The following is a 27,770-nucleotide window of genomic DNA, read 5'->3' on the forward strand; positions in this document are numbered from 1 at the left end:
GGAAAGATTAGTGGGCATGCAAACATTTGTGTGTGTGTGTGTGCGCGCTCACAAAATGAAGTCTGCAGAGAGTGTCACGCAGAGGCATTTTAGACCGTGCAACCTGATCAGTTTGAACTCCGAAAGATCATATTATTTATTTATTTGTTTGTCTTTCCTTCTCAAAGACAGTTAATTACTGAAGCACCGGGAACATTTTGTATTCCCGCTTTTGCGATGGTGCCTTGCAAACCTGAGACTAATGAGACCAAGTTCTCACCCCAGCTGTGAACTTGCTGACTTTCCTGCCTGGAAGCCGGAGCAGAGCTTCTGAACATTGGTGAGTTATTTAAAATAATGATTTCTTTTTGTTATTGTTTCTGTTCTTTGAAGAGTCAGTTTTTTTTTCTCCCCTCCTAATGCAACAAAGACAATGCCTTGGATCTGGTGTAGGGGAAAAGGCGTGTTAGGTCTGGTGGACATCTCTGGCTTGTATATTTATTTAAGGCCTCGCTGTAATGCATATTATTAAGGATGACAATCATGAACTTGCTCGCATTGTTTATTTTGTAAATACGCATAATGGAGCTTTCAGAAACGGAGATCAGCTGCCCCTTTGCCGTGTGGGCCGACTGCTGGGAAGTGACTGCCCAGGGCCCTTTATGACTTGGCTTCGTGACCCAGGCCTTTCACAATTTATGCTCTTAGAATATTTTTAAGTCCATCTATAAACTTCCCGTGCAAACATCTGAAATGAACTATAGGTCCATGTAAAAGTCCTATGGTAGATTGCATTTGGATGTCTGTCTTGGACTGGCAAGGCAGCTGTGCTCAGGGAACGATGTCAAATATGGTGTTTGTGGCCATCGCATGCAGAAAGGACCCCGGGATTTCTGAGCTGCAGATGATCCACTTCAGACTGGAGGCTGGTAATTTAATTAATGTGTGCCTCTGCTGCCGAGGCCAAGAAACTGAAGGGGCAAACACACCTCTCCGCACGAGACCCGAGGCGGCTCTCCCACTTTATTTGAATCCTTTGAATTTTAATTTCCCGTTTTTTACACGAACTCGTAGAAACTTCACCTGGACCTTCTGGCAGGATTTTGACCTTTCCTGGCTCTGTCTCAGTATTTGAATCATTTGGGCTTTGGATGATGAACACAAGACACGGAATGAAGAGAGGCTCTGCGGGGCAAGTCTATCTGGATTTGACCTGAATAGTTGAGTCTCCTCTCCTCTCATTTCTCCACTTGCTTGGGAGGCTGAAGCTGAAAATCCCAGGAATGACTAGTCTAAGAAAACACCCTCTCCAAAAGAAAAGAGAATGTTTGTTTCTGTAAAATTTATAAACCCTCCATTTAACAGAACTTAAAAGGCAGCTCACATGGTCCAGAGGCTCTGAATATCACATCTGCTTTTAATGTTGTTGGGTGTCTTGGGCCTTTTTGGAGTGGGTTTGATGCTGTCTTTTGTTGTAGGACAACTGGTGTATTCTGTGATGCAGGGAGTTGCCAGTTCAAAGGATACAGCCTTACTTAGGCGATTTCTTTTCCCCTTCCCTCCCCCACTTTCAGCGTTCCGTTTTCTTTTTGGAGTGGGAGGGGGCCTTTAAAATAATCAGAAGGGACTCTCAGTATTTCTTCTTTGAAGACCAGTTCTCTATAACAATGACAGCAAAATCTCTAGTCCAGTTTGAATGTGCAGGGGGAAAAAAAAACCCTGTTAATATGTCACCCTTCATCCTGAGCCAGGTAAATAAATGCCCCAGACTCAGTACTGGAGGGACAGGTACTAATTACCGTGAAGGTAATTTCAAGTGTCTCTTGCTAATTTTCCTCGGGACTTCTAATGTTCAGGAGTGATTCAACACTCCTACATATCTGTCCCTATCACTGCTGATTATGTTCTATATCTCCCCTCCTAAACTCGGTGTGGGCAGTGCTTTCAAAGTAGCCTATATTCAGAAAATTCTAAAAGGCTTTTATTCATTCAAATTGAATGTGAGATTAAAGAGTGGGACATCAGTGGACAAGAGAGGGAAGCTGGCCTTCTGCGTTTGTCTCAGGCAACGATTTCGGCTAGGTGACTGTTTTGTGGAGAAAAGGATTCGATGGGATATTGACAGTCTCCTATCAATAGTGGAGCCCCAGAGGCCTGGCTGTTTGGGCCCACACTGATTGACTGTGCCTTAATAGACATGTAATTGTTGACAAATACCTTCCGATAGACTGTGGCAATACCCAGCCAGACAAAGGAGGCTTCCGGCTAATAAGAACCAGTGCAGAGCCATTTGTTAGAGGCAGAGCCTTGGCGAAGGAGAAATGACTGAGGCTGAGAGAGAAGTACTGGAGAGAAGCTTGACAATCCCCACCACTCCCCTGCAGCCAAACCTGGACAACAACGGTGAAACTGTGACATTAGTAAGAATTCTTGTGTTTATGAGTTTTCTGTTGTGGACAGCTTGGTTTCAAAGTCTTAGCTTTGCCCATGTTAAGCAATTATGAATATATGTATCATGCATATATACATATGTGATATATATATTGTACACATATCACACACATGTATATATAGACAGAAGTGTGTATATTATTTGGTGTCTAGAATTTTCTTTTTAGCTTGTGTATGGCATTCTAAAAATCTATCAACAGTGGTTCTAGGAATACAATAGACTATTCAGGCAATTTCAAAGAGCCTCGGGCATTAATAAGAATACTGGAAAAAAAAACTGAATTTGGATGTAAGCCCCAATTACTACTAAAATATCAGAGGAGCCTGGAGCTGTCCTTACAAAACCTGTATCCATGAGCATGTCAAACATATCCTTGTGCCGTCCTAGCAAGGCTGGCGTCTGAGATCCATGTTTGGCTGAGAAGCTGTTCTTGAAAGTTGGCCTCACAAGATATATTCCCTGGGTCCCCTCGGTTTCCCTTATCTCCCACTGCAGGGGCTTACACTCACCCACAGGAGGCCAGGATTGCTTTCAGCTCCCAACAGGAGCATGCCCACAGTGGGGCAATGTGATATTTAGATCAGCAAGCTAGTGTAAGCTAATAGGATACAGTCAAAGGCAGAGAGTTCAAATGCAACCTCAGTCTCACTGTAGGCATAGCCTACAGTGCCAGCCAGAAGAGCAGACCCAGCTAGGCCTAATGTAATTCATGACACAGCTCTCCTCACAGGGTCCTGTGAGTGCATCAAGGTGACACCGCAGGCCGTCTCCTGACATCCCTTGTGAAAGGGAACCAGCTCATGCCCCAAAGACCTTGAGTCCTGCCTTTGATTCTTATCGATCAAAAATGAAGATTAAATCCCATATCATAGAGCGAGGCAAAACCTGAGCTTTCTATGTCAACTTCCAGGAACCCCAGCGAAGCCCTTTAAATCATCTTTTTATGCATCAAGGAGAGCCCAAGTGCACATGTATTCCAGAAAGAAGGACAAAGTGGACAAGCAGATACAGGGCTCTGATACCTCCCAGACATCCTGGCTGGAGGATGAGCCAGATAAGAATGTTCTGCCTACCTATTACCAAATTCAAGCCCGTAATTAAGATTAAGATTCATTTGGGGGTCTGGGGGTCGGGGGAGAATATTGCATTTGAAGTTGCTTCTTTTGCAAGCTGTAAGCATTCCGAAACAGTCAGGCTTCTGCAAACAGCTGCCTCAAAATGTTCTGCGTGTGTGTGTGTGTGTGTGTGTGTGTGTGTGTGTGTGTGTGTGTCCATTAATTCAGAATTACTCCAATTACAAGCTTTTGATGCTCTGAAACCCTCTCTCTAACCCAAAAGAGATGGAGAGTCCTCGGACTGTCCAATCAGATCATTTTCTCTGCCGCCTGCAGCAGATGTAAGCAATTTACTTTTTTATTTCTGCATATTCAGTGTGAGCGGAGCTGCTGGGGACCTTTCACCCCAGAGCCTGCAGGATTCTAACCCTATCAAATTAAAGCATTTTGCTCACTTATTCCCAAACGCTTTGCCGGTGCTAAGCAGACATCCCGCTGCATAGCAATGGCGGGTGTTCGTGTCCACTCATAGCCCCAGTCTAATCACAGATTATTAAGGAAAATATACAGTGCTTTAATTTGATGAGATTGGTTATAGGTAGTGCAGTTAAAGGTCACACTCCTGCGTGTATCTCCCTCTGTCTCTGTAATATTTTCTTCTCGCTTGACAATCCTGAGCTGCAAACAATAGGCCAAGGCGACACATTTATTTTTGACATGCTGTGATGGGCTCAATAGGGATAAAGATATATTATTTAAAGATTGCATAAACAAACATCTTGGGCCAGGTTTTGGTTACATCTTTTCTTTTGTTCTCTGTGGTTGCTGTTGCCTTCAAAGGACTTCAAGAAATTTCTCTCCTTTGGTCCGAAACACATTTAGATGGAGAGAACCCAGATAGACGGTTTCCAGATGGCTGGGGCTGCCCCCACCAACCTCCATGATGGCTGGGCAAGGGTACAGGCTGCCCCAGCACCCAGGGAAAGGTGCCTCTGAGAGTTGAGTGCTCTTCCAATCCTTGAAGCTCCCTCACCCGCTGTGAGCTATCTGAGCCAGCCTGTTTGTTCCAGTGGGAGTGGTGGGGTCACTGGAGACCCTGGTGACTGTTTATTGGCATTCTCCATATAGCCAGGGTAATGGGGAGCAGATGAGTTGTTTCCTGGCCTTGAGAATTACCTGGCTTCCTCTGCTCATTTGAGGGTTGATTTTTCTAAGCAAGTTTCTCTGTGTCCCACAGAGGCCTTTTCTTATGTCAAAGCATCCAGGCACTGAGGAGGCCTGGCTACCATGGGAGGGCCCCCGCTGTTTGTGGTGTTTGGTCCTTTCCTACAGCCTCCATTTTCTGATTTAGACCCTGTGGACTGTACAGCGAAGAGCCTGGGAAGTAAAAAGGGCATCTCCTAATCTGTCAAACATAATGGTTTCTGTGTATGTGTCTATGTAATAGACCAACTGCAGGCTGATTTACCTAGGAATTTACATGAAAATTGCTTTATGCAGCTGTATGTAAAAATTCAAGCTGCACCAAGTCACTGTACCACACAGGTCAAGACTGAGCCCAGGGGGTATTGTAGCTAAAAACAATTTGTTTTCATTCATGAGACCAGGGGGAGGGAGGCCCCAGAGTGGGAAACTGCATGAGTACATGGTTAGGGCTCATCAGGACAGTCCTCTTGTTCAGGGAGAAGCCAGAGCTAAGAGAGACCTGCTGTGTCTAGCTCCTGACACTGGTGTAGGCAACCTGTGCTTTTTATCTCTCCTTTCCTTGAAGTGTTAATATTTTAAAGGACAGTTATACTCTGTTTATCGTCTTTGTCCCAAACCACATCATCTAACTCTCATCTTAAACCGAAAGGCTTGCTTTTTGGAAGCTAGAAAGAATGAAATACTTTTATAGGTTGTCGTGTACTCCTTATGATAGGCTGAAATTCCCACCGCACTCAGTCTCTGGATGTTCTGTAATGTGGTCATTTGAAGTTAGAAAAGAATCGATAGTAAAATTAATACTAGCAATTGTATTAGAGAGGAGGATTTTGAATGGGAGATTAGGCTAGAGGTGGGGCTGGACTTGGCTTCCAGTCTGGGATCAGGTCTTAGGGAATGCCCTGGTCCTGACTTGCCGATGAGCAGTTCTGAAGAACCCTCCACACATTTAAAGTAGGAGATGCACCCAATCTCCCACTGCGTACACTTGGCCCTGCAAAGGTGGCTTTCTAGTTCATAGATCAGAGACTATGCCACAATCCCCATGAGGAAGCTGAGAGTGAACTCCTCCTGCACCACACCCCTGGATTCTAAGGAGAGATATCACAGCTAAAAGTGCCCACAGCAACTTCCTAATCTTAGTTCATGCTTTATACATTTATATGTGCATTTATCTGCATTGATCAAAATTCTTTTTCATTGCTTGGTACTCTGACATATTTTCATGGAACTAGCTGCTACTTCCCATAGTCATATGGCTAAGTGGCTTTCGTTTATTTTGAATTGCCTATGTTGACTTTGAACTTAACATTTGAGATTCTCTTGCTCCTGCCTCTGGAGTGACAGGTGCGCACTGTCAAGCCTAGATTAAATGAATATCTTTATTCACTTAGCAATGTGTTTCAGCTGACATCTGGACAGTATTGAGAATCCTTGTGATGTAAGTGGGAGAGGCCTAGGAGAGAAGGACAGACATCTTCCTCCAAGGGACCAGTGTAGTCCTTTGTGCCTTTGACACCCCCTTCTGCAGAGTTCCCCTTATTTCTGTTGCTTCTTATTTTCATATTTATTATTCAGTGGCATGTCCGGTTTTCCCTTTACTTGGTTCCAATCTGAGTTGTTCCAACTAGAAAGAAAAGCTATTAATACTCAAAGGTAAAAATATTCCCCAAATAGTGCAAAAGTATTAAAATTATTTATAATGTGTGAAGATCAGAATACTGCCAGGTGAGAAACTTCAGCTTGTTGTCTTCAATTAGGTAATTTTGTTACTGGAAGAGATGTTGACCTTTATTGGAGAAAAGAACTGAAGGCATGTGGCTAATCAACTGGAGGACACTGTTTTGGTGAAAAACTAATCTATTCATTTAGCCAAACCTTTTCTCGGTGTTATAAGAAGGAGACAGGAGACAGCTTAAAGTTTGAAATGGGTGCTGGTTTGACCCCTATGAGCATTATAACATGATAATAATGTTTCCAATAGAAAAGATTAGCAGTTAAGGCTAGATGGTTGTCATAAAGTTTAGGGAAAGCATGACTCTAAATCTGGCTTTGTGAGTTGTGAGTTGAGTATGCAAATTAAGTTGGAATAAAGACATGGGTGACATTTTCTATTAGATACTGACTCCAGTCATGTTCCAAAGCACCTTTGGGAAATTAGACTTTTCAAAATATCTTCAGAATCATATTGTTACATCTTGCCCCAGTAGTCTCCTGAGGGAGATTTATTGTCATTAATGTTTTACTGGATCAGTTTCTTTGTTAAGACTTGACATAGCTGAACCCTGTACAACACTAGCTGTGACATGTTGTCACTCATACCTCATGATCAGCAAAAGATGGACACAAAACTTCTGAAATTTGCCTAAATAATTGTAGCCCCAGAAAATCCATTATAAGACTTTTTAACACAATGTATGAGTTATTCCTGAATGTTTGCTTATGAGATATGTATGGCGCTTCTACTATAGGCAGGCGTTTAAATCCCACCTACTCAACAAGGAAAAGCATGCTCCATGCAGTGTTTGTAATTTTAATGTTAGTCTATTCAGACAAGATTCAGTACCTACTATCCTTATATTGTGGGAAATGTCGTTTTGATTATTTCCTTTCATGTATTAAGCTACTTTTGAAAGATTTTGAATCTGACGATGTTGATTCTCCTGAAATGCATTTTGAGTAACTCCAAAAAAGGTCAGTAGGTAAGACCACTTACTGAGTATTAATCGGAGAGCACATTAGTTCTATTAAAGAATACAGCTCACTACAAAATATTCAATCAACAAAACTAAGAATCCATCAAAAATTTCCAAAGTTTGTGTTGTATACCAAAGAGAACAATAATGTAGGAAAGAGAAAAAAAAAAGAGAGAGAGAAAGCCATAGCGGGAGATTTAATCACCCATTCAACGTTCTTGAATGTTTTAGTTATAATAATATGACCCCACTAGGTTTATAACACCAAAAGGCATACACTGAAAAGCTACTCAAGCACCATTTCCTTTACTTTCAAGCAAGTTCTATCTTTCGTAAGTCTTTACTGAAGAAACAAAACTAATCACATTTTAAGCACTGAAAAAGAACTGCCGGTCACACACACTCACTTGATCCTCAGAAGACCCATAATTATGCAAAGAGAAATAAACCTGTAATAAATCTGTTTAAAAATGTTAATGTACAGGAATAAATAGCAGAGCAAGAAAATATAAATGCAGTTAATTTAAAAGCAAAAGTAAAATAGAACTTGACAGATAATTCATGCTTCCAAAGCTATAATCATTAGTAAATTCATAGCATCGTCACACTAGGTCAAAGAATAAATGGAAATTAGTCATTCAAGTCAAGGCATAAAGAATAATGTGCTAAGGCAGGATCTGATAAGCAAATGACTAGACAAACCTGATACCACTCTTATCAGTGAAGTAGCTTCAAGGTATCTCTCTAGAGTCTTCTTCAACATAGTAAAATATTGGCCAGCACAAAATGATAGAGTTTAAAAACTGGAAATAACAATAAATATGAAGGAAACATAGATTATAAGTTCTGTTAGTCATACATCTATACAAAAATGCTGACACACTCATCATAGTCAAACATAGTTGCCTCTTAGGAAAACATGTAAGTCTACTACTGAGGATCAAAGAATGAGCACCCTACCATGATTATTACATTTTCCAAGAGTAAAAATGAATACATTCATAGAAAAACCATGCATGGCAAATATGACAAATTGGCGCATACACCATTGATGTCATTCCAGGAATAGAAAATGAATATAATTCTAATTTATTTGCACATGGGAGGAGTATGCATCTTAAGTGGCTAATATGCACATGTTATCCTCATCATATCCATAGTCTTATGCCAGAACCAAGACAAATATTAATATGTCTCATATGTTATCAGAAGTATGCTAACAATGAAATGATGCAGGTGGTAGACATAGGGCACAGAATAAAGTTAATTGTTTTTTCAAATTCTAATTGACCTGGCATTGTCACTGTTGGTGGTAGATAAGTGTATGAAAAATACATTTGATAGTGACTGTGTCAAGTTCAAGGTGAATGGCACGGCTTCCATTCCTGAATGACTAATGTAACTCTAAGTTGTATAGTCTTTGGGTCTGGTTAATTTTTGGTGTGCGTTTTTTAAATTTACATCATTTTTAATAATAAAGTTTAAAATTTCAAAATGAAACACCGAAAGGTAAAATTTCAGGAAAACATTTAGAAAATAATAACATAATATTTCATATTTTTCTTCTTTGAAAAATAATTCAAAGATATTTTCATGTACTGACTGTCTCTCTCCATTTCTCTCTTTTCCTCAGAAATAGATTTCATATTAAAGTGGCTGAATACTCAGTAATTTGAAATTCTCATATGTTTCCTATATGTAAGCAATATGTTTCATTCTGGAGAGAGAAGACATTGTGTGACATGAGATCTTGGGTAAATGACACATTATATTCAAGAATGACAAGTTATTGCAATTCCACATTGACTTGTTAACAGTTTTAACAAACTCACCAGATTCCCAATGGTGGAATTTCCTCACCTCTCCATGTCATCTGAAAATTCAACCACACAATGAAACCGTAATAATGCGACATACCAAGGAAAGTCAAAGAAAGATTTGCCTGATAAAAGTTCCTGGTTTTAAAAACTGGATAATGAAGAAGGCACAATGACGTGAGGATTAGCAGAGCCCTGGAAGTAACCGTGCACAGAGCAATCCTAACGCAGATGTTTTCCTTTAGAAAATGTTTTATAAGGCATTGCATTCTTCGTTTTTAAAACAAGCAGGGAAAGCTGATATTGATAAAGGGGTAAAACTCAAACACGTGAATGTCCATAGGTAGGGGATCTTGAGGTGACTCAAGGAACAGCAGCATTAGTGGCTTGAGTTAAGAAGCAAATTCTGGCAATGGCCTCAGGTACTCACAATAGTGGGGGCAATTTTATAATTCATTCTCTTAGCCTCCCAAATAAGCCACCCCACGACTCTTCTTTCTTAAACATTTTGTGATATTTCTGACCTTGATCTTTTGATTTCTAGATCTTCAATCAGCATGAACTCCCATATGTCTTCAATATCTTTTAGGGCATTTCTGAAGAGACAGATATTACTTTAGAGGCCTGGCTGCTATGTCTACACTTGGGGTCTCAGATGGACCCTGAATGTGGAGTGTACTCTATGCTTATGAACAGCATGTTCCCTTCTTTCTGTATAAATATCAGCTGTCAGAGGCTGTGGCATTATGCCATTGCCATGCCAGTGACATATTTTCATGTATGAGTCTGGCTTCACTTTCATACATGCCCCAGCTAAGACATGGTCACTTGTCTTTTATTCTCCTTTTTTCTTCTTCTTCCCCTCCCCTTTCTTCTTTTCGTGCTTCTTCTTCTTTTTGTGCTTCTTCTTCTTCTTCTTCTTCTTCTTCTTCTTCTTCTTCTTCTTCTTCTTCTTCTTCTTCTTCTTCTTCTTCTTCTTCTTCTTCTTCTTCTTCCTCTTCTTCTTCTTCTTCCTCTTCTTCCTCTTCCTCTTCCTCTTCTTATCCTCCTCCTTTTTCTTTTTCTTTGAACCAAGGATGTGTTATGTATCTTAAGCTGTCCTTGAACTTACTATATAGCTCCTGCTTGTCTACAACTCCAAGAAATCATCATGACTCTGCACTCAGAATACTGAAATTATGGGTACATAGTCCTCTCTGTCTTTTTGATCTCATGACTGCATGCTGTCCTTTCTTTTGCTGTTAATTACATGCTCCTAGGTTTGTATATAGACTTTCAGCTCTCTGAAATCATAACTTCATATTTGATATCTTACTATACCTCATAACTTAACTCTGGGTGTCATCATTTTGACCAGATCTGTAAATAATTTCTCTCTAGACTTTATCCCTTCTGATATTTTTGTTTGTGCTTTGAGAGCATCATTATTATCATGTGATGGTAAATAGAAAGTGTTACAAAGGCCTCTTGATAGTGTTCTGTGGAAAACTGATACTGTGTGACCACCGTCCCCTCCTGGCACTCTGTCTGTCATATTGTTGTCAACACCCATAAGAGAAAGCTGCCAGAGAATGAAGAATAATTGAATTCACTAATATTTTAATTTGATTGTTTTCTGATGAGAACTGAGAATTTTCTTTTCCTACTGGCACGTTGCTGTGCAGTATGAGATCCAACGTTTGTCATTGCATTTCTCTTTTCACATTGCTTCTTACCTGTTCCCTCTTGCTGGATCCTCTTTGTCTCATTCCTGGATCACATTTCCAGTACTCTCCTCTTCCTTGCTTTCTTTCCTCCTTTGATTTGAAACAAGATCAAACAACTTGCTGTTTGCCTTCCATTTCCTCCTCTCTTCTCAAGACCTTCATTTTTCCTTTACATCCCTTCTTAACCTCAAACCTCCCCCTTACCTCTGGACCTTTCTGCCCTCCACATACGCAGGCATGCAAACCCATTACATACTGTAGGTATCACTCAGGAAAACAGCACATGAAATGTCTGCCTTGCCTCAAACACTTTTCTAGTAGAGTTTCGTTTCTCTGTACCTATTTTTTAGCCCAAATGACCTGCAGAATGGCTGCACTCAGGTTTTTGACCTTTTGCATCACACAGACTTGCTTGCTTCCTGGTCCCATTTGAGTGGAATGCTTTTGTCCTTCCATTGTTGTTTGTTGATTCTTTGTGTATTTTACATCATGTACCCCAGTCCCAATCATCTCCCCATAATCACTCCATATTCACCCTCTTCCCTTGTAACCTTCCCCCAGTTACACCGTGTATCCATTCGCCCAAACATCTTTATTTGCAAATGTTCATTGCATTGAGTCATTGGTCAGGTTTCAGGCCTCTGGCCTTTGTTCTACTATCAAATGGATCTTTCCTTTTACTTACTCTAAGGTGGCACCTATATTTAAAGCTAAGAGGAATTTGTTGTAGACCACAGATAGATGGATTTTATTTTTTAGTTCACTCAGTCAGCTTATGTCTTTTGATTGGAGAATTGAGTGCATTAATATTAATAGCTATTATGAAAATGTGTGCTAATTACAGTTACTATGTTGTTGATGGTTTTGGTGTTTGTGATCTTATTGGTGCTTTGTGATTAGTAAATGTAGCTTCCTATTTCTTTTTTTTCTCTTTATTTTGCATACTTTTAATTTCAGAACAAAATACACACACACACACACACACACACACACACACACAAAACCCTACAATACAAAACACACAACTCTGCTATTCTATGAGAGGGTATCTTCCTGCCTTAAGGAGCAAGGACAGGATAGAAGAGATTCTTGTAGACATGAACAGAGAGCCAGATGGGTCAGGACCAGACAAGGCTGTTGGGGGAGCCACAGGGATATTATAGAGAGGGCAGGGGCTTCCCAGGAGCCTTTAATCCACTTCTTCCATGCCAGAGGCATCCTCATCACCCTCCAGTGGGAGAATCCCATCAGGAACAGCAGCACTGGGCTCTTCTGCAGTCACCTCATCTTCATCAATGCCCAGGCCTAGTTTAATCATGCGGTAGATGCAGTTGGAGTGGGTTTGGGTGTCCTCAAGTGAGAAGACAGAGGAGAGGAGAGCAGAGCAGTTTCAAACAGCAGGCTTTATATTTCCTTACATGGTTTCTTGCTTATATTCATTATTCTCATTAGCTCAAAATACTGCTTCTTGTATTTTCTTTAGGATTGTTTGTTGATATATCTGTGTTAAGCGATTTATATCCTAGAATGGTTTTCTTTTTCTTTCAACTATGATGCCTGGTTTTAGTGGTCATTTTTGTGTACACTGGGCCTTATGGTCATTTAGGACTTGGAATGCATTGATGAGGAAAGCTCACAAAATTTAACCCTATACAAAGAACTATAGGCAACCCCACCAGGGTTCTTTCCTATTTGGACAATTTCCATACATTTGTGTGGAAGAGGTGCTATCTAATTCATCCTTTTCAATTAAGTCTTTTCAACAAACACCCCCTTTAAGCTAATTTATTTTTTAATTTCAAATCTGATGTACACTGTCCACCATGTTCTCCACCCACAAATGCGCACTGTCCTGGTTTCCCATGTCATTACTATTTGAAAGATCTTCCTTTTCTGGATATACATACTACAGGGGCAGATCTGTGAGAAAATTGAGCTGGTACATGATTGTTTGTTATTTTACAATTTAACATCCACTTTTTCATAATGGTAAATTACCTTAATTAAATTCAACACTTGAAAGAAGTGTATATCTCCAAAAATTATTGTATATCATAAGGTTGTACTAAAATATGGCTATATGCAGATTATCTTTTTCAAGACTTTCTATCAACATATTAATGACTGTTTAAGTTTTCTTCATTTCTCTACATGACAAATAATGTTGCAGAGGTCACCAGTCTTTACTGATGTCCACCTTTCTATATAAATGACTGTAGTGATGGACACTTAGATTTTTGAAGGATGGATTCACAAAAACAACATTATTGAACACTCCTGCTGCCTGTTTCAGCATACAATTATCAATATTGATTCTTTCCAATCTTTTAATTTTTCTCATCTTCAATAGTTAAGAATGGGATATTGTCGTCCAATCTGAGTTTCATTGGTACCAATTGACAATATCATTAACAACAACTACAACAACAACTTCTATATTACTATTCTGCTTCTGATTTTTCTCCTCTGTATTTCAGGGTGGATCTGGGGGAGGGAGGAAGTTGAGAGGATTACATATTGGCCTAATGGAAGACTCATTTAAAGGTCTTTGCTCATGATTTCCATAATAGCTAAAATCTGCATGACAATTTTCTGTTTGCATAATACTTTCATATACATCATCAAATTTAACATGAGAGACAAACTGTGTACAGAATGGCCTATGACCCAGAGTAGAATCTCACCATACGTGGTGATTTTACTGCACTAAAGACAGTCAAGAGGAAATACTCTTTTATTCCTTGCTATCTTTCTTTGAATAGTACCTGCTCCAGAGAGGCTGTATGTATGTTATATACATTAACTTTTGTGCTTGTGGTTCTATTCTATCTTCAATCTTACATTACCGAAAAGTCAATGATGTTCATTCTTGGTACCAGCTTCTACTACTGAAGGATTCATTCAAACTATTTATGTGTATCCCAAGGCTCTCAAAAGGTACAGTGTCTCAAACTGACATTCTAGGGATATTTTAAGGCTCTGCCTTCCAATTCTATCAGTCTGGACCAATGCAGCAAGAACAAAAGCATAGCACACCACACACAAACGAAGTGGGCTTGACTTACCTGAGTTCTTGCTGTCTGATGGATCGCCAAACTCACATGTAACAATTCCTCTGTGCACATCATTTGAACCAAATGACCAGGGGATGGTTTGGTATGGCAAGAGGGACTTACAAGGTCAAATTTAGAGGCAGATCAACTCTCCAGGTCTACTTTAAAGAGACAAGGGCCTCTGCAGACAAAAGCTGCCTTTGAAAAGGCTCAGCAGGATACAGCATCTGAAGATGGTTTGCCAAGGTCTTGGAATATATATATATATATATATATATATATATATATATATATATATATATATATCTCGAATGACTCTCACTCAAGAGTAAAGCCCACCTGCCCTTTTTATGTTTTCAGTGGTTACTGACAAAAGCAAAGTTCAGAAGGAAAGGCAGGGTTGCTCCTTGTGGCCTTCTCACAGAGAAGGTACCAATTTCTCTGACACAGGAAGTGAGGATCCCACTTCTGGGGAATTACTGTAAGCAGAATAGTAGGGACTGCACAGAAACACTCTTTCACCCTCTTTCTTGTGGGCATGATGTCACTCAGCTTTCCATCATTGTAATGGACAATGAATTTGTAAGAGAAAAAGATTGAGTTAGCTTACTTCCAAGAGGTTTCAGTATAAATAAGAAAAACCTCTGTGAGGGTGTCGGATGATAGTAGTAGGGATGACATCTTAAAGCACTGTTCTTACCATATGAGCCAGGAACCGTAAGAGACAGGATGGGCAGTGTCTCACAGTATTCCTTGGGGTCATTCCTTTCATGACTTAAGGACTGCCCACAAAGTTCTAAACCTAAAAGTTCTATCTCTTTCCTCCAATCAGTATCACTGGAGAATCCAGCCCCCAACACAGGATGGATAGGCCTTTTGGGGACACTTCTCCATAACAAACAAAAATTTATAGAATTCTGACTTGCTATCAGTGAAAGACAAGACAGTATATGATGACTCCTCCATCTTCCTTACCTGGTCTGCCCTCTCTACCATGCATGAATGATAACTGTCTTAAGGGGTTTGTTTATTTAACAAACACAGTCGGTGCTATCCATGTAACACTATGATCTGGATTCCTGACTCATCTTGTTTTAATAGCATTTAGTGTTGGTCAGAATTCTGCCCATTGTTAGCTTCCCCTCCAAAAGTATCCCCCAGGGTTCCGGTAATGCTTCTCTTGCTCCAGACAGATCCTCTCTCATGAAAGGATGACTTCCTTTTGAAAGGGCATCACATTCACTTTGGGGGTAATGAGAAACCGATGGAGGGAAGTTGCTTCCCCATGATCCTCTCTTGGTATGTAAAAAGTCTCATCAGAGAAGTGGAATCTTGAAGTTGCTGGTGAGCTGTCGCATGGAAATATTTTACATCTGTATGCACGCACAGTTTATCCTGTGAACTTTGTATTATCTGGTAACTAACTTGTGCAGTGACTTTGAAGAAGTACTAAATTAAAAAAGAAATCTATAAGGTTGGTTGGGTTCGGGTCATCATTTGCATTGAGACAGCAGACAGAGGTCATGCTAGATGAACTGGCTATAGACTGAGCTTCTAGGGCCCCTGCTAACAGGATGAGTCAGCTCTCTGTGAAGGAAGTGAGTGGACGTTCGGAACTTGTTAAAGCCTCTATAACTGCTATATTAATCACCTGAATAGATTTAAAAGCCACGACCATTTTAACTAGGTGAGTCATTCTCAGTTTATTATTCGTGGTTCAAGATTTGCTTCTTAATTCCCAGAGTCAGTCACAGTGGGAGGCGTGGGGTCACATACATTTAACTTGCTTGCGGATCCTTTGTACTAAGCTGTGAGATCCAGGCAACTTACAGAATGGCAGGAAATCTGAATATGCCTGTGGTCTCTCCTGCATCTACTCACTTGCCTTTGCCACTGGCAGTGCGCTGCTTTTCTGAACAACACGGTGGTAGACCTTCATTCATTACCCTGCCCAGGTAATGCTTTTGAGGAGTGAGGCTCCACTGGGAAATGATTACTTTTGGGGAATTTGGAGGTGTCGTTGTTTAACTCACACAGGTAAAAGCGACTAAATCCTTGCAAGAGCATACACAAGTGTTCAAAGGATGACATTTTAATGCCAGAGACCAAAGTCCATGCACGGGCCATGCTAATCCCACATTTATCTGAAGGTTCGTATTGTAAAGGGCCATGAAGTTTGACCCTCCCCCCACACACACAATGTACTGCAGCAGGGCTTTTTCTCTCTGTTCCTAAAAATCAGTGAAGACTGAACTGTCTTCCAAGATGCTTCCTTTTGCAGTAGATGGTAATCAACACAAGGACTTACGGTATTCAGAGTCAGAGAATTTGGATCCCTCAGTTCTAAAGAGGTATCTGCATTATACACCTCCCTCAAGGTTTAGGCATTCATGTTGAAGAAGAGGCAAAAAGATTATTATAAGAGCTGAGGTATGAATAACTTCAAGGGAAAAAGTCTCTTCAACATAAAACAGGGCAGATACAATATGAACCCAAAGAGATTGTGATAGCCTGAAGAAGACCTACAGAGGTTCACACATACCTCAGGGCAAACCAGATGATCGCTAAAAGTTGACCAACAAAACATAGACCCCCACAGCTTTTTTTCTGTTGTTTTTCATTTATCTTTTGCTTTTATTGTGTTTTTTTTTTCCTTTTTGGTTTTAAGAGAAAGATTACGAAGTTGAGACGATGAAGTTGAGTGGGTATATAGGAAGTACCACAGAAGAGTTCAGAAAGAATATTTCCAAAATGTTGTGTATAAGATTTTTAAAAATTGTATAATGTAGGCCTTTTTTCTGACTTCTTGGACCACCCTACTTTGTTACACTATCAATATTCCTATATTCTGTCCTGGAGACTGACTTGACGCTTGTCCTCCAGTTGTGTATGGAGCTATGTGAGCAAGTTTCTCTCTGTGTCCTTTCAGAAGCTGGTTTGGAAATGCTAACTTAATGGCTTTGAGCCATACATTTCACCACAATAGTATTGCAATAATGGGGCTTGACAAACTGGGTTGTTTTCTGTGATGAGATATACTATCCAGTCAAGAAGAGTCAAACAGCCAAATGTTCACCGTGGGTGTTTGGTGGAGAGCAATTCAAACTATATCTGCTTAGTGGCAGAGGGAAAAGGAGAATGCCAGTATGTGGAGAGAAGGTCATGGACATCTAATTATTTTATTATTCCTCAATGTTGTTCACCCAACTCACCCTGTGATGAAATTTACAGCGGCTCAACTTAGATATGCTTTTCTTTCCAGGATGATTTTCCTGTTACTGTTATTGGACTGCTGCTGTTGTTTATGTATTCCAGGGGATAGAAGGCTATTGAGAAGATTTAGAAATGGGTTGGAAATGGACATTGAGATCAAAACAAAACCCATTCAATGGACTCTGAATAAAGCTGCTGCATGGAGGAAAGTAAGCTCCTCCTACTGATTGGAGCAACTCTGAGATGTGTGGGAAGTTGGGATTTCCCTGGTCCACAGTGTCTATGGAGAAGTCTAAACTCACCAGCTTCTCTCTCTTCGTCTCCACATGGCCAGCACTGAGCAAAGAGCTAGGAACCTAAGTCAAAAGACTGAGTTGCTAGGCGAATTCTACCTTTGCCCAGCACCTGCAGTTCTGACAGAGCTTCACCTACACACTGCAGCGTTTCTCAGTGGAATCAGTTTGAAGAGCCTCTTGTTTCTGTTCTGTTCTTGAAAGAGGTTCTTTTGACAAATGAAAAGCACTACAAAGCAATAGCCACTGCACACCACGTGCTAAAATGTTCCTGAAATGGCAAAGATCTCTAATCCAACTCTAAGGGGAAAGTGGTGGAGGAAGCTAGGGAAGGAATTCAGCAGGCACAGAGGGGTGATGTGATGATCACAAGAAGCACTCTGCTCCAGGGGATCCTTCTAAGAAGTAGCCCCTGGGCTTGCTTATCTGCTGTGAGAAAGCATTAAGAACTAATCTCAGCTCAGAGGGTGGGTGGGATGTTTCAGCAACAAAGAGAAATTCTTCCTTTGCTGCAAGATATAATGGCGTGGTTGCTCCTGCCCAGAGATGCTTCAGCAAAAGGTTGTGAGGTTCAAATTAGGGTGTTCATTTGTTTGGTCTGTTACGGAATGCTTGGGGTGCAGGGGTGCACCTCCACGATTCCTCACCAACTGTGCCCTTTGTTCTCATTAACTCTGAGCATCGTTTGTCCTGAAATATTAGGAAGAAGAAATGTCTGTTGACTGTCTTTATTTTGATTCCGTGGCTCTCAGAGGTTCCATGTCATGGGAACAACTATTATCTACCTCTTTCTCATTCTCTCCACTGTTATCTGATCTCTCCTACTACAGGAATGCACTGGCTCTCGAAGTATCCAAAGCTTTGTTTTTTTTTTTTCCTAAAAGGCAATTGGAGTTGGAAAGATGGCTCAAGGCTAAGTGCATGCACTACTGCTCTTCCAGAGGACCTGAGTTCAATTCCCAGCACCTACCTCAAATTGCTCACCATCACCTGACTCCAGCTGGAGGGACAATCAACACCCCTGACTTCTGCTAGCACTTGTTCTCACATGTACATATGTCACCCCAAACTATGGCCCACCCATGAATTCATGTTTGCAATGCACATTCATGCTTTCTATTTGGAATATGTTCTTATGCATGTCTATATCGGCATATCTTAACCATTAGAGGCAGACAGAGACCATTATCTTTATTTTGTATGTGGATACATAGTGCCTCAGCGAAATCCTTTGCCCTCACCAGAATCCCATGCCTAGTAGGAATGAGGTTGGTGTATGAATATGAGTTCTTTGACTTGATTTCCATCCATACAAATTCTAATACATAAAAAATGCCCCAATGTATGGGAATGCCAGGACCAGGAGATGGGTGGGAGTAGGTGGGGGAACACCCTCATAGCAGGGGGAGGAAGATGGGATAGGGTGTTTCTGGAGGGGAAACTGGGAAAGGGAATAACATTTGAAATGTAAATAAAGAAAATATCCAATTAAAAAAATTAGCCTCCTTCTAAATATTCTGAACAGGGAGAATTAAACAGCATTGGAAATACGAATCTCAAACAGGATCCTTTTCAACAATCACAAGTGCAATTGAGTATTAATTTATCTCACAACATCTCCTTCCAAAAAAAAATCAGCCATATTTTTTAAACTGATATTTTCATAAAATGCCTCCACAATAGAGGAATTAGCCAAGCAGCAGTCTTTTACTCTTTATGTTCTCCTGGGGAATCTGAAGAACCCAAGCTTGGAAGGGGTGAAACTTAGAAGTGTGGGTCAACCTCCTGTTCTTCCCTGTTGCTGGGATCAGGTTAATGTCTTTGGCAGATGAAATCAGACTCCTTGGCTTCACGGAGCCTTCTAGCTATGCTGGCTTTTGCTCTGTGAGCTCTGCCCTCTTATTTACAATGGGGCATTTCTAAGACAAAGCCAACATTTGTGAAAGGTCAGCTGCTACAAAGCACAAAGAGGTTCAGTGAAAATGACGGGAAGAAGATAAACGAACTGGAAAACATCATCTTGGATGTGTATCTAGCCAGCTATTCGTGGAGAATGGTCTATACATTTCAAGCTCTTCCTAATAGTCTCTCTCTCTCTCTCTCTCTCTCTCTCTCTCTCTCTCTCTCTCTCTCTCTCTGTGTGTGTGTGTTTGTGTGTGCTCACACCTCTGCACATGCATATGTGTGAGCAGGCACACATGTGTGCTTTGTTCTGTTTGTATGTGTGTGTAGTGTGTGTACTTGGACATTTGTGTATCTGCTTATATAACCCAAGGTATGCAGTATGTTCCCTCATTGGAGTTGTCCCTACTTTATATATTTTGAGACAGGGTCTTGTAAACCCGAGTTTCAAGCTCATTGAAATGAGCTTCAGTGATCCACCTGTCTGAGCCCTGCCCCCACAGTGCTGCAGTTACAAGGATGCAGGCATCCATATCAGGCATTTTATGTAGGATCTGGGATTCAAACTCAGGTCCTCACACTTGTGTTGCAGGCACTTTATCATCCAGGCCATCTTTAATCCATTATGAATGTCCTTTTCGTAGCGGTACACATCAAACCCTGACAAAACGGTCCTGGCAGTCTATCCAGAGGTAGATGATCATTCACTATATCTGTGACAGAACAGAAAGTGACAATGCTTTGGGAGAGCATTGGTAGGAAAATTGTCCAGAGCCCATGAGAGCCCAGAGTCCCCAGAAGAGGATGTGCACATTCACGGAGCCTGTCTCGAGCTCGTTGGATGCTATGATTTACTTGAGTATTATTAGGTGAATCTTATGGCAGCATCTATCATAAGAGACAAACTTCCTGTAGATTTACCATAAGGTTCTGGACCGTGTCTTTGAAATCAATATCATAAGATATTAATGTTTCTATATAGGTCAGTGCCAAAGATTTGCGGTGTGGCACTACTAAAATTTATTAATTTATAATAGCAGTAAGGATAATTCCTGGAAATTTTCACTCTTGCAAGAATAGCTAAAGGCCCTCCCCTTGTTAAAAAAAATGTGGCTCATTATAATAGTGATCTGCATATCCTGGGGGCTAAGTCATTTCCCTGGAAATGAAGCAACTCTAACAATTAAGTCTTGATAAAAAAAAAGTTGCCTATAACACCGGTAGTCATTTTTTCTCTTGCACCAAACTTATAAAATAAATTACATTTAATAACTGAAGAAAATTCAGGCTTGTGAAAGATCTTAATATTACATCAATTTTTGTTTGATTAATTATTTTAAAAGTTTCTTTTATATATTTGCATATATATATGTAGTAAGCAAAAAATACATATATAACTATGACACCTCTTTCGATGTCCCCGTCTCCTGGATTTGCATGGAACACAGGAAAGGCGTTCTCCACGTAAACTTTTTCAGTTTCCCATCAGAACAGTCATTTATTTTGTTTTCTGTGTATGAGGGTTTTGCTGACTTGTCTGGTTGTATAGCACATGCATGCTTGGTGGACAAAGAAATCAGAATAGGACGTTGGATCCTCTGGAACTGGAGCTAGTGGAGGGAACTGCTATGAGTTTTTCGGGAACTGATCTAAGGTCCTTTCCAAGAGTCACCAGTTTTCTTACTATTGAGCTATCCTTCCAATACTCCACTTTGTCACTTTCGTTTTTTACTATGCTAACTAAACCTGGCTGGGTTGTGGGCAAACTTCTACTTATATATCTATTATCAGCACTCCAGGACCATGTCAGATGTGTATTGTTTCCATGAGGGGTTAGCAGATGTTTCACAAAGCCAATGTTGAAGAGCATTTGACTTGGGCTCAACTTACCTGCCTACAAATCTGGTTCTGTGATTCACTAGCTACATTTCAGGTAAACAGTACACGTTCTCAGAATCTCTGTGTGCTTATCAGTGAGTTTGGTCTGTAATTCCTGCAAGGCAGATTTTTTTTTTTTTTACATGCGTGTGAAAGTTTAACGTAGTCACACAGTGCCTAGGGCAAAAATGTTCAGTAATAATGGCTATTATTATCATCTCTGCAATTGTAATAATATTGAGCAAATAAATAATGTTTATTTTCTGGTTATGTTATTACCATTTTCCCCTGCCATCAAGAATTTAAGATCACATAGAAGAAGGCACAAAGATCAGCAGATTAAAAATTTGAATTTATTTTTCACTCCAGAAAACTTTAGATTTATTTTCCAAATAAGAAAACGGGGTGAGAACACTAATTTAGATTGTTCATGTTTTGCATCTGTACATCTGTTTGAGGAAGATAAATAAAATTAAAGAATTAATGAAGGTAAGAATTATTTATAGATTGAAAATTAATCTTCAAAGGTTGATTATTATAATATTTGAGGCATCTCTCTTTCTCTCTCACACACACACACTCTCTCTCTCTCTCTCTCTCTCTTTCTCATACACACATGCGCACACACAGAAGGGCATGCATGCATACTAGTACATATACATTTAATTTAGATAGATCACCTGAAGGTCCTTACAGGACAGATGTATAATTACTTTATGGTAATGGCTCCATAGAGCAATGTCATAAAATTACCTTGTGACCATTATAACTTTATTGACTAGAAAGGTTAAAAACAAGTCAGAGAACATAAACTGTGGGCAGTGTCTGTAAGCTGCCATGTTTTAGAGGAAGTCTCTTGTGCAGCTAGGACCTCTAGGCTTAGATCGGAGAGGCTCTGGTCCTGTGTCTGGCGAGAGGATGATGCAGAGCGGGCTGCTCCTGCTCCTATGTCCTCATCCTTCCATAGGCAGGAGGTGGAGACTGAACTCCTGATCCTTTTCCTTAGATTTCTTATGGATTGAAAAACGCAGTCACTTAAGACAGAGGTGAGCCTCCTGCGACAGAAGGATGAGCCTGTGAACTATCTACGCCTTCATCTGCTCAATGCCTACAAGGAAGCTTTTCATTTCATGAGGAGAAATTTAAAAGAAAAAAATGTGATATACGTTCGGAAAATAAAATTAAGATTAAATTATGTCAATTTTCTGAGGAAAAAAAGAGAAACCCTTCGGTTAAGACTATCGTATCCAACACCAACCCTTAAGATGCAGCCTCTGCTTTAAATCATAGTTCTCTTAATTAGGGTCATTGCTACAAATGAAAGCCGATTTGGGTGTTCCTCTAATAAGAAAATGCCGGTTACGGTATATTATCAAGCTGCACTTGCCAGGCATTGAATTTCCTGATATGGTCTGCTGGGAACCTTAAATGAGCAAGAGCAATTATAAACCTAAAGTCTGCGACCATTTGTTGGCATTATCTCAGGATAATTTCCCTGAAACATTCATGAAGAAATGCAAAGGTAGATAATTTAAAAATCCATTTCAAATAGCTGTGGTATAATTTAAGCTAAGGTCTCTTCTTATAGTGGACATTATAGCGAGGCTGCACTTTGAAATGGATCTTTTTTTTTTTTTTCCTTTTACAAACGATCTTTCCTTGGATATCGCTGCCCAGGAAAGCACTTTAAATGTGTTTAAATAATTTTCTTAAGTATGGTATGAGTAAAACAAAAACAAAATGTTTGCTTTATTCTTAGAATAATTCTGCTAGCGGTTTAATACCACCTAGAGACACTGAAACAAACAAGCAAAAAAAATTATCAAGAACAACGTCTATTTCTTGGATTTTTGCTATGTTACTCATTTAGGGTTTTTTTCTTTATATGTCTATTAAACAGCAAATTATTTTGTAGACACATAAATAGTATTTGTTTAGGGGAAAAACTTACTTGCTTTTACCTTTAATTTTCTCTATATTAAGTCCACTTTCTTCTGTGAAAAGGTCTCGTCTCACATGAAATAAAACAAAATGAAAGTAAATGTTAAAATAAGAATTTTTAAAGTAAACGAACATTGGGATTGGTGTGACATAGCCATGAGTTTTCTTCTTAGCCTCTGACTCAGTCTGTCTCTTCCTAATTTCTCTTCTTAAGTTTCTTGAGCAAGGAGCAAATATCAAGATTAAGGCTCAGTGCTAGTTCGCTTTTTACTGTCAGTCTCTCCACTCAGAAAATATGTGTTTATAATGGAAGTCCTGACAGAGGCTTTGCTCTAATAAACTACAAGATGGGCCGATAAAGTACAGCATGAGCCTATTACAGAGAGCCATTACTGCCCTCAAAACAGAACCAAATTTATCTTTATTCTGAATCTTTTTCAAGATCTCAACCATCATAAGGATTTGGGACCTGCCCCATGTTGAAGAGAAACCACCCCATGATTTTTTTCTAGATGCTTGGACCCAAAAGAAATAATTCTGTCATGGCATCATGACAGGTATCATGTCAATGTGGATGTAACTCATCTCTGAATACCAAACCAAACCAAACCAACCCAAACCAACCCAACCAAGCAAACAAAACCAACAATTTCTCTTTAGATAAAAGATATCACATTTAGAATTAACTTCAAAGAAAACCACTGGCAAAATGGGTTGAATATTACTTTTCATCTCAATGGTGTCTTTATATGCCGTGTCTGCTCTACACTTTGGGCACTTCTCTATGGGTTACTAGAGCCAGGGTCCAAAAGTCACCCATCAGAAGTTAATTTTGGTGCATTTTCATTTCTGCAAATTCCAAGTTGCCTCATTGCCTGTGAAAGCCTAGTCTTTTGCCAGGGACAGCTTGTGGAGAATGGTCACTAAATGTGACCCACAATGAAGCAATAAATAACAGCCAACCTTTCCCTATGTTCTGACTGGAAAACTCATTTTTCTTTCACAACCCAGATGTTGGTTGGGTATACAGCCATTACTCTTCATGTTACAAGGTTCATAGACTCTGTGATTCTCCTGCTTTCATTGGATGGTAATGACTTTGACCAGGTTTATCCTAGGCATTTTTGACTCTTATATTTGTCCCACTAAGAATTTAATTTCTAATTTGCTTTCCCAGAGTCTGCCCCTAATCAGTCTCTCCAACCTATGTTCTCCCTTACAGTTGAGTCTTGGCATCCAATTGTTAACTCTTTTCTTGTCACATTGGACCTCATCATTTCCCTTAATTTTCTACCTGCATGGCTTATCAGCTCCTTGTTAGCGAAGGAGACTTCAGGGACAGAAGAGGAGCGTTTTTTATGCAAGCCCGAACAAACTGTATCAACAAGACTAGCTAACATGGGTGTTGATGTTCTAGCACCATCAAAAGATAAAGCTAGGAGTGTTTTATTTATACATACAAGGTACAGGCCAGAATAGAAGCAAATGGCATGTAGTAAGAAGAAAGTGGTGATGATTCGGTGTGCTCTGTATTCCCATCTTCCTTTGTTACACTGCCATCTCTTTCTCGCTTTCTCTTAGCTTGTTGTTGGTACAGTAAATAATTAGAGGCATAGCAATTCTGGGCCATGTCACATGACCATTGTTAAGCCACATGAAGGTGAAGCCAGTGAATGTGAAATCTACTACTGAGAAGCAGGAACAGAAATGGCTAATTACAGAGCGTCTGTTCAAATGCACTCTTTGCCTCCTCAAGATAGAATTTTTGTTTGATAATTAGCAGACCTACAGAGCCCATAACATTCCCTGACTCTGAAGATATTGATCCCTCTGTCTCTTGCTGTCACATTTGTTCTTTCTGGGTCTCCTTCCCCTGAGAGTTGTGATGATTTCATAATTGAGAGGGGGGAATGAAGGATGGACGTAACCCAAGCTGGCCTGCTGTGCAGGGACAGCTGAGAGAGAGGCTCAAAGGGGAAGAGTTCTCAACTGCCTCTGCAGCTTCCTTGCTTTAATGCATATTTTATTCTTATTCTCTGGTAGATTTTCACAACCATAGCATCATCAGGAGACAGGTTTTAAATAGTAAAAGCACTCACACGTGCAAAAGACACACTTATGACTCAACTGAGTGATGTCCAGGGCAACAGGCTTTACTACCACGTGCCCAGTTCATGTTCAGATTTCCTCGTGAGGTTGGGAATTTGGTAAGGGAAGTTTGGATTTTAGATGAAGCTTCCTGAAAGGTATCTTCTAGCTTGTCTTTCAGGACCCAGGACAGTGCTGAGCACACATCATTGACTCAGGCACAGGGCAAGAAGGCTGTAGTGTTGCGAATTCTTGTATACAGGAAACAGGTTAAGCTTTCGTAGAGGCAATCCATGTGTCAATCCACCCTAGGACCATTCAAAGAACAGCAGCTCACCTGGAAGATATTCAGACCACTTACAGACAATTTATGTAGTTCCTAACTCTATCTAGAGTTGGCTAATACAAGCGGTTGCCATGGATACTCTAACCAGTATAAAAACATGGAGTATTTGATCTCATGAAAACCAAAAGTCAAGGAACAGATGGAGTGGGGAAACACAGGACTTCTTAATAAATCAGAGGATATATACATATATATTATAATATATTATATATATTATATGTATAATTTTAATAGGAAGGAATATTTTAGTTTTGAAGGGACAGTTCCAAGTTGAATATATTGACTGAAATTATTTTGCTTTAAACTTTAAATTCTCTTGAATATGATTTTTAATATGATCCTAAATAAGTTAGTATTTTGCATATGCATGCACACACACACACACACACACACACACACACACACACACAGTTGAGCTTCCATAGCTAATGAGTTTTGTAGTGGCAGGTTTGACCAACTATGAGTTAAATCTCTTTGGAAAAAGTATGTTTTGAACATGACTGTTTTTACGCTTATTAGCCTCACACTTGCACTGTAAAGTTTGAAGAATGGTAAGGCACAGGACAATATGTGCTCTGGTCCTTGCAAATGTTGTGCCATTTTACATAAGGGGCTTGAGCCTTGGAGGGATTAGGACTTATGTAGGTGAATGTATCATGGAGAAGACTCACCATGGCCATAGTAGGACAACTCTGTCTTTCTCTGTCTCTGTCTTTTTCTTTCTATGTATCTCTCTGTGTGTGTCTCTCTCTTTCCTGTGCATGTGGTGTGTGTGTGTGTGTGTGTGTTCATGTAAGTACAATAAAGTATAATCCAGAAATCAATAAAATAATAAAAGAAAAAGAGAACAATATAATCTTAAATATCAATGCTTTGTTCTACTACCCAAATGTAACAATAGTTGACATTGTGATATTGAGATGTTAGTGATGTTCAACAGTCATTATTACTAGATATGCATGAAGGAGGAGGGCCCAAGTGTCATTCATAGGATAATAAGGTCCAGTATAGTTTAACAATGTTGCAATGAAAATCTTTGGATGCAGATGGAGCTATGGAAACTTAGCCTTGAGGCCAAGAACTCAGTATGGCATAAGCTCTCTTGGCTATTCGTCTCTCACAACTCCTCTGGCCTTGCTGTCTACAGCAGACCAGAGTGCATAGTTCGTGATGTCCTTGAGTGCCACCTGCCAGTATCACAGCTGCAACTTTATCACTGGGTTTTGGATCGATTCTTGACACCTGGCACAAGTCAGCCCGATGTTGAATGGCAGCAAATGTGCCAAAGCCTGTCACTCACCTAACCTACATGCTGGGCTCCCAGCACCCCCAGTGAACCAGTCTCGTTAGAATGTCATTTCAATGTCCTTATAACTTTGAACATATTCGTTGTTAGTTTGCTTCTTTTTTTTAAGTCAAAGCTCAGAGAATAATTTGCTTCTTTGTATTCAACAGTACTTTTTAATGATCATCTCTGAGGCTGAGCTAGTTCATAACCTCTGTGATCGCAAGGCTTGGCATTTTTCTTCCTGAAGCATGTAAGTAGACAGGCAGGAATCTGTCCACATCATCAGCTCCAGTCACCCCACCTTTCATCCCCTTCTCTCCCACACATGCCCTCGATGCTCGTCTGCCCACTCCGAATGCAGGTCTGTCAAGAGCAGCCAGAGGTCGACATCAAAGCTTGTTCTCAGCCAGCGGCTCGCCTCTATTACTACAGTGCTGGAGAGAGGAGGTGGGGGTCACCCAGTTGCTTGAGTGGTCTCTCTCATATGGAAGGAGATTGAAGAACAGAACAAAACTTCCCAACATGCTTTCTTGGCAGAGTGGGGATGTGTGTGGGGCAGCATTGGGTCTGAAGTACATCAGCATTCTCTGTTAATAACAAGGTGTTTAATTTAGAAAACAAAACAAAACTCCTGATAGTTCTTTATGTTAATCCACACAGAAAAAAAAGATGTTTGTTGAGGGTAGGCTTGACACAGAGTGGTCAGGGTAAGCAGGACACAGAGTGATCAGAGTAGGCAGCACACAGAGTGATCAGAATAGACTGGACACAGAGCAAGCATACTACCTCTTCAGGCTGGATTGTAACAGTGAAAGGGTAATTGAGAGAGACTGTTATTCATCATAAATTCCAAACATTAA

Source organism: Rattus norvegicus, chromosome 1 (assembly GCF_021556685.1).
Source record: "Rattus norvegicus strain SHRSP/BbbUtx chromosome 1, alternate assembly SHRSP_T2T, whole genome shotgun sequence".
NCBI classification, from domain to species: Eukaryota; Metazoa; Chordata; class Mammalia; order Rodentia; family Muridae; genus Rattus; species Rattus norvegicus.